The sequence below is a fragment of the Schistocerca gregaria genome, chromosome 6 (genome assembly GCF_023897955.1).
Source record: "Schistocerca gregaria isolate iqSchGreg1 chromosome 6, iqSchGreg1.2, whole genome shotgun sequence".
Lineage (NCBI taxonomy): Eukaryota > Metazoa > Arthropoda > Insecta > Orthoptera > Acrididae > Schistocerca > Schistocerca gregaria.
Window position 1 is genome coordinate 415,912,833 of NC_064925.1, and position 13,865 is coordinate 415,926,697.

Below are 13,865 nucleotides of genomic sequence, written 5' to 3' on the forward strand. Positions count from 1 at the left end.
ATTTTACATTGCCGAACCCTTTTTCCAGGTCGACAAATCCAAAGAATTGTATTGATTTTTCTTTAGTCTTGCTTCCATTATCAACTATAACGTCAGAAATACCTCTTTGGAGCCTTTACTTTTCCTAAATCCAAATTAATCGTCATGTAACACACCCTGAATTTTCTTTTCCACTCTCCTGTATGTTATTCACGTCTGCAGCATGGACAAATGAGCCGTTAAGTCGATTGTGCAACATTTCTCGCACTTGTCGGATCCTTCTATCTTGAAAATTGTGTCGATCAAGTTTTTTCCGAAAGTGCGATGGTATATCACCAACCTCATGCATACTACACACATTTGCGAACAGTCGTTTGGTTACCACTTCCCTCAATGATTTTATAAAATGCGATGAAATGTTATCCATGCCTTCTGCCTTATTTGGTTTTAAATCTTCAAAAGTTCTTTTAAATTCTGGTTCTAATACCGCATCCGCTATCTCTTCCCTACCGACTCCTGCTCTAACATACTATCAGACTTGTCCACCCCCTTCTAGAGACCTTCAACACACTGTTTCGATCCATCCACTCTTCCCTCTGCATTTAACTGTGGTATTCCTGTTGCACTCTTAATGTTACCACCTTTGGTTTTAGTTCCACCGAACGTCGTTTTACTCTCCTATATTCCGAATCGGTCCTACCGACAATTATTTCTTTTTCGATTTGTTCACGTTTTTCATCCGGCCGTTTCATCTTAGATTCCCTATACTTTATAAACGCTGAAGAGCCAAAGAAACTAGTACACCTGACTAATACCGTGTAGGGCCCTCGTGAACACGCAACATGACGTCGCATGGACTGAAGTAGTAATCCTTCAGGGATCCGTATGAGTAAGAGGGGTTGGAGATCTCTTTTGAACAGCATGTAGCAAGGCATCCCAGATATGTTCAGTAATGTTCTTGACTGGGGAGTGTGGTGGCCAGCGGATGTGTTTAAACTCAGGGGAGTGTTCCTGGAGCCACTCTGTAGCAATTATGGACGTATGGGGTGTCGTATTGTCCTGCTGGAATTGACCAGTCCTTCGTAATGCACAGTATACATGAATGGATGCAGGTGATCAGGCAGGATGTTCAAGTACGTGTCACCTGTCAGAGTCGCATTTAGATATATTAGGGATCCCTATCACTCCAACCGCACACACTCCACGTCATTACAGAGCCACCACCAGCTTCAACGGTCTCCTGCCGACATTTAGGGTCCATGGGTTCATAAGTTTGTCTGCATGCCCGTACATGTCCATCCGCTCGATACAATTTAAAGCGAGGCTCGTCCGACCAGGCAACATGTTTCCAGTGATTAGCAGTCTAATGTCGGTGTTGACAGGCCCACACGAGGCGAAAAGCTTTGTGTCGTGCAGTCATCAAGGATACACCTGTCAGCCTCGGCTCCGAAAGCCCAAATCGGTGATCTTTCGTTGAACGGTTGACACGCTGACCCTTGTTGATGGCCCAGCACTGAAATGTGGAGAAATTTGCTGAAGGGTTGCACTTCTGTCACGTTGAACGATTCCCTTCCGCCATCGTGGATCCCGTTCTTGCAGTATCTTATCCCGGCATCAGTGACGTCAGTGATTTGATATTTTACAGGATTCCTGATATTCACGCTACACTCGTGAAATGGTTGTACAGGAAAACCCCTACTTCATCGCTACCTCGGAGATGCTGTGTACCGTCGCTCGTGCCTCGACTATAACACTACGTTGAAACTCAGTTAAATCTTCATAACCTGTCATTGTAGCAGCAGTAACCGATCTAACAACTGCGCCAGACACTTGTTGTCTTATATAGGCTTTGCCGATCGCAGCGGCGCATTCTGCCTCTTTACAAATTTCTATATTTGAATACGCATGCCTATACCAGTTTCTTTGGCGCTTCAGTGTATGAATCACATAGGAATGAAATAAATAGGAAGTGCTTGGCAGCCAAGACGAAATTGCTGCGGGAAAAATACGACGAATTCGAGAAAGAAATGATGGAAATAAGATCTAACCGAGCAAGCAGAAAGGCCAATACAGCTTTCAGCGAAATTAAAAGCAAGGGCTGTAACATTGAATGAATGAATGTCGTGTGAGGAGTGCTGCCCGTCGGGTAGCCCGCTCGCCTGGTGCAAGTCTTCCGATTTACGCCACGTCGGTGACTTGGGCGTCGATGGGGATGAAATGATGATGATTAGGACAACACAACACCCAGTCCCAGAGCGCAGAAAATCTCCGACCCAGCCGGGAATCGAACCCGGGCCCTTTGCGTTGACAGTCTGTCGCGCTGACCACTTTCTCTCTTTCTCTCTCTTTTTTTTTTTTTTTTTTTAAATCTCATTTTGTTCGCATTTGTTCGTTGAGTCTGCTCGGGGCGGACGTCGTAAGACATCCGTTAAAGTTCGTTGATGATCGATTAACTCAGTTTTTTTATTACAGAGGGCACGTAACCCTCTGACCGAACACGCTGAGCTACCGTGCCGGCGACCACTCAGCTACCGGGCGCGGACATTAAGAGTGTAGTGGTAATTCTAACCAGAGAAAAAGGGGATAGGTGGAAGAGTACGTCGAGGGTCTCTCTGAGGTGGGGAACTGGTCTTATGACTTCATAGAAGGAACAACTGGAATCGACAAGGGATTAGAGTCAGAAATTAAAAGAGTTCTGAACAACTTGAGATAGTTAACATTGCACTGGAATTTCTAAAATCATTGGGGTAAGTGGCAACAAAGCGACTATTCACGTTGGTGTTTACAAACTATGAGTGTTTATTACTAAAAAAAGATCAGACGCTTTACAATTAGTAAAAAAAGACAATTTAAAAGCGGTAGCACATGGGACTAGTAAATAAGACGGTTGAACCCAAGGCTCACCACATCAGTAAATACAGTCCTTAAGCTGCATGGATGCAAGGTGATAATTCAAAAATATAAAAAAATATAAAGAAGAAATGAAACAAAGGTCGCTGCACTTTGGCTGACCCAAAATAAAATTGACTTTTTTTTATCAAAATAATTTAAAGTGCTAAGCAGTTGCAGCAAGAATACTTTTAACTCCCATACGGTGTTGCTCGTTAACAGACAGTTACAGGCCAAATAACCTACATCGTACTTCTGGTGCCGCAGAGTGTAAAAACTGAAATGAGACAGCGATTGGAATACATTCATGAAACAATGTAGGACGTAGGATTCAGATGCTACTCTGAGATCAAAACGTTTGCGCAGGAGGGGGATTCGTGATGGAGCACATCAAACCAATCAGAAAACTGATGGAAAAAATTACCCCTCAGCAATCTGAAAGCTGCATACAAAGCCGTAATTCGAAATCACACTTTTTCGGTTATGGATCGATAGAGTTCGGTATCAGAATGTGGCTCATTGCTACAGCAACAAGAACCATCCAAAGACCGAGAAGCTGATCGTGCGATATTGTTGGCCAAGATAAAGAACATGTCTGACGGTGGCCCTCTACATTACACGGTGACTTTTGCGTGTGTAATCTTTTTCAGTCGCTGGCTCGGCAGAGGCGGATAAGGAGTGGAACAGAAGGAGAAAGGCAGTTAAGCGGAATGAAGGGAGTGACGGCTGGCTGTAGGCGCCTTGTCAGGCGGCGCGATCAAAGCGAGAAGCCGCGCCGCGGCGGGCAGCCAGGTCAGAATAAATGAGTCGCTAACTAAGTATGAAAAAGGCGCGGTCGCCACCGCCACCGCGGCCTCGGAGCCTGGTTAATTACGCTTTTAAGCCGCACCGCCGACGGCAGGGCCAGGGGGAGGCCCGAGCGACAGAGGTGGGGTGGGGCGCTACTGTAGATGGCGTGGGCGTATTGTCGGCACCTGTCCGCGGCTCCCAGCCATTGTGCTGTAACGCTGACCAACCGTCCGGCGTGAGTGGGGTGCGCGAGCGCCCGCACGTAAAGTGTTTAACTTAGAAGCCGCGTATTACCTACTGCGAAGTATTGCAACCCTTTACACTGGCCATTAAAATTGCTACACCACGAAGCTGACGTGCTACATACGCTAAATTTAACCAACAGGAAGAAGATGCTGTGATATGCCAATGATAAGCTTTTCAAAGCATTCACACAAGATTGTTGCCGCTGGCGGCACCTGCAACGTGCTGACATGAGGGAAGTTTTCAACCGATTTCCCATACACAAACAGCAGTTGACCGGCATTGCCTGGTGAAAAGTTGTTGTGACGCCTCGTGTAAGGAGGAGAAATGCGTACCATCACGTTTCTGACTTTGATAAAGGTCGAATTGTAGCCTATCGCGATTGCGGTTTGTCGTATCGCGACATTGCTGCTCGCGTTGGTCGAGATCGAATGACTGCTAGCAGAATATGGAATCAGTGGGTTCAGGAGGGTAATATGGAACGCCGTGCTGGATCCCAACGGCGTCGTATCACTAGCAGTCGAAATGACAGGCATCTTATCCGCATGGCTGTGACGGATCGTGCAGCCACGTCTCGGTCCCTGAGTCAACAGATGGGGACGTTTGCAAGACAACAAGCACCTGCACGAACAGTTCGACGACGTTTGCAGCAGCATGGACTATCAGCTCCGAGACCATGGCTGCGGTTACCCTTGACGCTGCGTCACAGACAGGATCGCCTGCGATGGTGTACTCAACGACGAACCTGGGTGAACGAATGGCAAAACGTCATTTTTTCGGATCAATCCAGGTGTTTGGCGACATCGCGGTGAACGCACATTGGAAGCGCGTACTCGTCATCGCCATACTGGCGTATCACCCTGCGTGGTGGTATGGGTTGCCATTGGTCTCACGTCTCGGTCACCTCTTGTTCGCATTGACGGCACTTTGAACAGTGGACGTCACATTTCAGATGTGTTACGACGCTTCACTCGATCCCTGCGAAACCCTACATTTCAATAGGATAATGCACGACCGCATGTTGCAGGTACTGAACGGGATTTTCTGGATACAGAAAATGTTTGACTGCTGCCCTGTCCAGCACATTATCCAGATCTCTCACCAATTGAAAACGTCTGGTCAATGGTGGACGAGCAACTGGTTCGTCGCAATTCGCCAGTCACTACTATTGATGAACTGTGGCATCGTGTTGAAGCGTCATGGGCAACGCCATCCAAGCTCTGTTTGACTCAATCAGGCGTATCAAGGCCGTTATTACGGTCAGATGTGGTGGTTCTGGGTACTGATTTCTCAGGATCTATGCACCCAAATTGCGTGAAAATGTAATCACATGTCAGTTCTAGTCTAATATATATGTCCAATTAATACCGGTTTATCTGAATTTCTTCTTGGTGTAGCTATTTTAATGGCCAGTAGAGTATAATGACGTATTTGACATGTGTTCTGGAGGAGTTCTTTTTTTCTGATAGGTTTGATGCAGCTTGCTGCGAATTCCTCTCCTGTGACAACGTTTTTATCGCAGTGTAGCAGTTGCAGCCTACTTTCTCAGTTATTTGTTGAATGTGTTCCAGTCTCTGTGTTCCTCTACAGTTTTTACCCTCTGCAGTTTCCTTTAGTACCATGGAAATTATCCCCTGTCGTCGTAACACGTACCCTACTATCGTGTCTGTTCTTCTTGACGTTGTTCACTTATTCCATTCCTATCCGATTCTACGCAAAAACCTCCTCATTTCCCACCTCATCGGTACACCTAATTTTCAACATTCGTCTGTAGGGCCACAACTCAATTGCTTCGATTCTCTACTTATACGGTTTTCACACTGTACATGGTTCCCTACCATACAATGCCGTGCTCCGAATGTATATCCTCAGAAATATTGTATGTATTTGATATTAGTAGATTCCTCTTGGCCAGCAGCGCCCTTTTTGCCAGTTCAAGTCTGCTTTCTGTTTCGTCATTGCTTAGTGGGCCATGGGTTACTTTGCTTCATAGATAGCAGAATTCCTTAACTTCGTTTACTTCCTTATCCATAGATCTGATGTTACGTTTTTGCTGTTCTCATTTCTGCTAGGTATTATTTCTTCCGTCTTTCCTCGATTTACTCTCAATCCATATTCTGTACTCATTAGACTGCTAATTCCATTCAACAGATCCTGTAAGTTTTCTTCACTCTCACTGAGGGTAGCAATATCATTAGTGTATCTTATCACTGATATACTTCGATCTTGAATTTTAATTTCACTCTTGAACCCTTCTTTATTCCCGTCATTGCTTCTTCGATGTATTGAACAGTAGGACTGAAAGAATGCACCCCTGTTTTTAACACTTTTTGATCTGAGCCCATTTCGTTCTTAGTCTTCCAGTCTCATTGTTCCGTCTTGGTTCTTAGGTACATCTTTAGCTTACCCTATTTTTCTCAGAATTTCGAACATCTTGCAACATTACGTACAAAGCATATGACAAACGATACCGACAGACTTCAACGGTCTGCAAAGGGTGTCTCGAGAGACCAGATATAGACGAGTCATCCAACGGTGCTACAACGCATCAAGGTAGAAGTGGGCCATGTCTGTCACAGCAGCACGCTTTAGTATGAGAATGTAATATGCTTCCATTCGGCTTAGTGGTGACTGCTGTTATTTACTGACCTCCTATCTCGACTATGCGTTCAGACGAAATGTCGAACACACTTTATGCCCTCAGATCTACACCCAGATAGTGAATGTGACCTAATTATAAATCGATTTGATCTTTAGACTTTTATACTAGGTGGTAAGTTCAAATAAAGCACAACGAGAAGGGAAAAGTTATTCGGAAGTAATTCAGTTGAATACTGAACACGTACATGAATCTGATAACCACATACTACACAGCCTGAAATGTAATAAACCGCGCCGTATAGTTCTGATTTATGCAAGGAAAGACGTCTTTGTCGTCTATCTCCTTCTTTACCGAATAACCTGCAAACATTTGGTATGTGCAGTGAAAGCAGTGACTTGCAGTTACGTAGTCTCAGCCGGCGGGAAATCTTGAAACAACTGCATCAGCTGAAACTTACCTTGTTTGCTGGAAATCTTTTAAAAAACAAGAAATCCTAAAGGGAAAAGCATTTTAATGTAACCCTGACTCGAGTGTATCACAAATGAAAGAATTACAGCAGCGCATAATAGTATATGAGGAGTCTAACATGAATGCAAATTTACTTGAGTGAAATTGTATCAGTAATAGGTGTGAATTATTAACTTCGACAAAATCTAAATGCAGTAGAACAACAACGTAATTCATCAGTAAGTATCCAAAATGAGATTTTCACTGTGCAGCGGAGTGTGCGCTGATATGAAACTTCCTGGCAGATTAAAACTGTGTGAAATGTGTGCCGGATCAAGACTCGAAATCGGGACTTTTGCATTTCGCTGGCAAGTCCTCTACCATTTTTTCCTTTTATCTCATTTTCTTCAATAATGTTCGTTGAATTTGTTTGGGGTGGACGTCCGATGACACCCTTTTAGGTTCTTCGTTGATCCTTTCACTCAGTTTTTTGTTACAGAGGGTAGCTAACCCTCTGACCGAACACGCTGAGCTACCGTGCCGGCGCCATCTGAGCTACCAAGCACGAATGACGATCCATCCTCACAGGTTCGCAGAGGACCTTCTGTGAAGTTTGGAGGGTAGGAGATGATGTACTGGCAGAACTGAAGCTGTGAAGACGGGTCGTGAGTCGCGCTTATGTATCGCAGATTATAGAGCACTTGCCAGCGAAAGCCAAAGGTCCCGAGTTTGATTCTTGGTCCGGCAACAGTTTTAATCTGCCAGGAAGTTTCATACCATTAAGTTAGTTATGCAGCTTCGCCATGGTGGATATGAATAAATATCTAATCCGTTTTTCTCGCATTACTTCCAGAGAGAGAATCACAAAACAAATATAGTAGATTCACTGAAAATTGTACCAACTGTTTGATTTCACGACGATAGAAAACCGCTCCTTCGTCTCGGACCCATTCGAGGTCCACTGTGTGAATCGTTGAAAAATCTCTTTCCCCGTTGATGTTCTTTCAGCACACGGAAAAGATGGAGATCGCATTTTGCAAGATCTGGTCATTGCGATATCAGCCACGTCTGTGTGGCCTAGTGTAAAGAAACTGGTTCTCTACTCCTGAAAAAAAAAACATTTTAAATAAACATGACCTACACGAGGAATCTGACTACCCCTGTTAGTCATGGACTAGAAAAAAAATGGCATAGTCTTTGTCAGAATGTGCAGAATCTTATGTGGGACCAATAAGAGTCAATTTTAATCTAAATATGGTATGTCAATGTTTACATAATAAAAAATAAATTAGGTAATTCAGTACAATTATTATATAGATGCGATAATTCACTTTAACGAGGGCCAAATGAACAATTAAAGTCAATATAATTCTAGTAAACCTGCAAAAGTAAAAATATTGTAGGAGCCTACGTAGACATCAGGCATCTGCTAGATGCCTTCGAGATACGTAATTTTGTTTTGGAGCTGACAGCCAATGGGAATATAGGTGCAAAAATACTATTGGTCAGTTTTCAAGCAGTAATGGCGGACAGAATCAGCTGGTAATATACGTAATTTTATGGTAGATAATTTTACTGCACAAAAATTAAATATGTACTCCCTCCAAAAGAATTTACACACAAACATTAAAATAAAATTATGACGAGCAGCAAAATGTCTGAGAAGAATTTTGAAAGAAAATTATGAATTGAACTTCAATTTGGCGGGTTTTCAGCACTGTCAGCAAGACGAAATAATGGAAAGAATATTTATTGGAACTAAACAAACTTGAACTTTGATATTGTGACAGTATTTTTAAAACAGATAATTTAACTGCAATTGTCTTTAATTTAGAAATGGGAGAGGGCGTAATAATTTTCTTTTTATGTCTTAACTGTTGCTGCAGGCAATGCGATGACGTCAGCGGTGGTCCGCGCGGACGATGTGTGAAGTTAATCCTGGCTCGTGGCGTGAAGATAGTGATGGATCCTCCTGTTTCATGAATATTCTAGTTACGGCGTTGGTCCACGTCTCCGTCGTAGTCGAATCAGCTGGCAGCACTGGCCCGATAATAATAGTTCCAGTATGTGAGTTGCCGTTACACGCGCGACGTTTTATTATTGAAAGTTTAGTAATCACGCGGTGCGGGTAGGTTGGAATTATGCAATGTCTTTAGTACTTACGATATATAGCCGGTGAATACCAATACTTCGAACAGTTCTTTCACCGTGTTGCCACAGGTAAACAGTCACATGTATTTATCACTCTAACAGTCCGTTAAACATCAGTTTGGATGGTATAATAAATGTTTCTTGATCAAATCACAGCACCGTTCTTTTACTTAACATTTTGGTTTGTTCCACTTTTATGCAATTCTAACAGTTAGTGTCTCCATACGAAAATGGTTTCTGGTTGCTAATTGTCACAAGTTCAAACAGTATGTGAAATTGTCACCGCAAACACTCGATATACTTTTCAGGTTTCACTGTTCACTTAATAATACACGATCTCCTATTAACACAGCGGACGCACTGTAATTAATTGTTCCTCGCCGTCTTTCACGCCAAACTTAGCAACGTTTCTCCACCCGCGAACCGGCCACGATACCACAAAAACTCGCACGCTCTCTGTCGATAGTCGTTCGCTCTCTCTCTAACACAGAACTTCTGCTAGCCTAACCAAAGATTTACAAAGCATATAAAACCAAAACATTCATATTCGTACAATATAAAATATAAAACAGTAGCAAAATGAAAGAAGAAACAATGTGACGTATTAACAAATAAAGAATAGATGAAGTAAATGATACGTACGTACTATGACAAGGTAATGCACAAAAGAAAAAAATCGACTTTCGGAAAAGCAATGTCTTTACACTAGGTCAAGTTGTTGTCAAAGTCAGTCATCCGAAAAAGCTGAAACTGAAAGAATCGGAGAGTTCCACTGGTTTGAATTTCTAAAGAAATACTCCGACACGCGGAACAGCTTTGTATAATTATCATGACTGAAGTACATTATTGGACAGATGTAGTCCCACGCCCTATGAGTTCAATAAAAAGACACCTAGTGTCGCTGAAAAACGGCACCGAACATTTTGTCCCTAACAAAAGCTGTTCCACATGACGTGACCTATCACCCTAAACATTTGATACAAGCACTTTGAAATATCTCAAAATCTTAAACATGGCTGAAGCAGCAACTTTTGAAAGTTTTCGCGGTAAATGATAACACCCAAACAGTCGCGGAAAAAAGATTTATTGAAGTCCTTGACCAAGGTTTCGGTATGTCTAAATATACTTTCATCAGAAGCAAAAATACAATAAAATCACATCCTGCGGTGGAGTTGCATAAAACAATCGTGCCAAACTACTGACGACCCCTTTGGCACGATTGTTTTATGCATCTTCACTGCAGGATGTGATTTTACTGTATTTTTGCTTCTGATGACGGTATATTTAGTCATACCGAAACCGTGGTCAAGGTTTTGGAATCTTTATTCTGCAACTGGTGGCTGTTATCATGTACCGTGAAACTTTGAAATATCCTGCAGAGTGTGTAGCAGAACGACACCGACAAACTTCGAGGTACTGTAGAGACTGTCGTGAAAGGCACATTGCGGGTGTAAAATCGTTATCCGACAACGTAAAATAAGGTGAAAGTTGTATGGTCTATCTACTACATCTAGGCCACCCCTTCAACAATCGCACGATGATGTGACTTAGGGGAAAATTTTTGCATTGGTCCTGACAGCCTCATGAACGTCTGACTGCATCGAAGGCGTCCATGTCTCTTGTAACAACACTAAAACACGGCCGTTTTGATAAGGGTGCCCTTCATGCAGTTCAGAATTGCTCGATTCTCGGACTAAAAATTGTTTTGATCACAGACGTTATGTCACGTGTCGCCTTTCTCTGCTAGTGTTACTAAACTGGCATACACTATTCACATTTAAACAGCTATCCAGAGAATATGATAAGCCTTCTATTCTCATGCCAAAACTACTTTGCAAGTCTGATACTCTTAATGCTAAACCTCTTAAATTCCGTGGTCTTTAAAGTAACGCGATTAATCGCAATCGGAACTGAAGGGCCGTGCTGTGCATTGGTTAAGCGGTCCATACTAGCCGATATGCTCTGCGCGGTTTTCGCCGCCCTGGATATTTTCTTTCGTGAGCTTCTGTTTCTTTTCCATTCCCCCTTCCTTCGGTGAGGGAATGGCGTCACATCTACCTTGTTATCGATCACAGAATTCGCAATGTATGTCTGTCAGCTTCGGCAGTTGGGGTCTTAGGCAGATTAGAGACTCTTCTTTTGAACAAATTTTCCGTCTTGCCCTGGTGGATTATTTTGGACGAATTTAGTTTTTATGCTATCCTTTTATTTCTGCACAATTTCGTTCTGCTTTAAAACTTGGAGATTCCATGCTCAGAATGTCCCCAAACTCCTCGCTTTGTAAATCGGGAATCTCGAGCTTCGGCTGTTATCCATAGCCAGTTGCTCCTGACAAGGAGGACTGAGGGAATCGCCTACAACCCGAATTATTAAGCTGCCGATTGTTGGCTAAAGCAGACCATCACGATACCAGTTATGACAGTCACATTCTCTTGACGAGAACGGTGAAGGCAACCGTCGCCGGCTCAATTTGTTTAATCTGACGTGGCAAACAGACTGAGAATACAGAAAGATCTCCTATTATTTCCTACAAAATTCCTTGTTAATTGCGTTTTACATCGTATATATGTTATTGTGCACGAGTGTCGTGCATAGACTGAAAGTCATACAGTATATGAAATCATGTCGGCTGGAACTCTTCGTGGAATCATCTGACTAAGGATTTGGTGCCCTATATCGTTGTTCAAACAGAAAACAAATTATGTCATCGAGTAAGATAAAAGTTACTGAAGTGAACATTATACCCAACATTTCAGTATCAGGGAACCCTTTGTAGTAGTCTACATCTTAGGTATCGACGCAAGCGTTGGGTTAAACACAGACGTATGTTTATTTACTTTGGCTGACACCATGTGGGTTCGATGTTCGTGAAATAGTATCAAAAATACGACCGTCTTGGCCAGTAGTACGAAGTCAAAATATACGTCTTCTTTCTTCCTTTCTTTAAAGAATTTTTTTGGCTTTTGGTGTGCGCCTATACTGCTACTTCAATAGTAGGATGAATTATGCCGATACGAACGTGGGGACGACGTAACACGCTATCGTCCAGGGGTGGAAACCTTCTACCCGGCAAGGAAACGAGCCCAAGCCTCTTCGGTTACCAATCCGCCACGACGACCGCACAGCTCCCGTGGCGGATGTTAAGGTCTTCTTGCTTTCACAGAAGCTCCCCTTTATCTTGCAGCCCCAGATGGTTATATCTCAGAGTTCAACAAACCACTTTTTAAAACTGTGATTGAATTCTGAAGGTGGAAACATTAAGAAACTTCTAATTTGATGGCCTTAGAACTGAAGGAACTTGAAATTTAAACATAAAAGGAAGTTTTTCATGTTCTACAATGCATTTTCAAACCTAGTTTTCGCATTAAATTTTTTTATATATGTTGTCCTCCAAGAGCCAGTAAAATATTTTTTCTTTGTAGTTCCTTTAACTTCCTCACTCTCCTAAGCGTCTGTTTGTAAGTGGGCTCCTCAGTACATTTTCTTGATCAAAAAGATATATCCCATAAATGGACTGCAAGGTCAATCTTTCCTGCCACATTCTATACTGTAAACTCTATCATGAACCACACATCACTACTAAATTCACTTTAAAATGTTTCATCTCAATCTTTACCAGACCTTCAGAACTTACATTGCACAATAAAATCCAAGGATTACTTTTTCGAAACCCCCTAATTATCTCCCAATGGCAGAAATAAGTTTGAAATTTGGCTCAAAATCTGCCTATAAGCTTCCCCTGCAACGGTGCAAAGGTGTAGTTCTCCGTAACGTCACCCTCAGCCTTGACAAAGCTTCATATAGCAAGGAGTCGACACACGTCAAAGAAAGGCCAGAGCTCAGAAGTGCATTTGAGGTGTAAAGTGGGTGAACCATTCCACATTGTCACCAAATTTAACAAAAATTCTTCCCAACGCCACCGTGGATATGTCACACGATGGGAAGGTCGTCAAAGCCCCTCTTACCCACATTTCCACCTTTAGTTTGTCGACTCTGAAATGGAGAACAGCGACGCCCAGCGCTGACAACACTCAGTTTCCTTCTGAATGGCCGACGAAAACATTTTAGACACATCGCCGCTCAGAATCGACACTAAAAGGTTTCAGGGGTGGCGTAAAGGGCGTCAATGAAAGTACCTCTTTCCTTGGAACATTGATTCCCACACACCGACGAAAGCGACAATTTGTAGTGAAATCAGAAACAGGAAGACGTGCTTGACAATCTTTATCCTGCTGATATCTCTCTGACGCTTCAGCCATTATATGAGGATTTCATGGCCTAGCAACCGCACTTAACGTGATATCACCTCTTTCGAGTGCAGCGCGATTGCAAATTTTGCTCTGATGTACTGTGTGGACTTAGCAGGGACCGTTCAGAATCAGTCTACGAAATATGAACGTGAAAGCAGCAAAGAGTTCTTATGCTTTTCCAGCACTCCTGTTTCACACTCTCCTGTGCTGTGATCATGGAGTGGTGTGACATTGACACTTGCATGAATAAAACAACAAAGGGTTTGGTAGTAATCTCATTGGCATTCGCCATCATTTATTGAGAATTTTGAAAATGTGCCTTTACAGAGAATACCTCAGAAGTGGTGCTAGGCGCCTGCAGGCAGGCAACAACTTGATACACCTTAAGTGCTAGTTGCCTTCCTGCAGGTATATGGTACTACTTCGAAGATTTTCTCTGTAAAAGCAAATTTTTAAAATTCTCTGTAACTGGGGGTAGGTGCCACTGAGGTTACTGTCCATCACACTATTACGCA

At 42.9% G+C, this 13,865-nt stretch overlaps 1 protein-coding gene across 1 annotated transcript in view; it reads left to right on the plus strand.

The window, feature by feature from the left end:
* LOC126278307 (thyrostimulin alpha-2 subunit) overlaps positions 1-13,865 on the plus strand; it is a 292,428-nt gene that overhangs the window by 238,087 nt on the left and 40,476 nt on the right. The gene's annotated exons all lie outside the window — the stretch shown is intronic.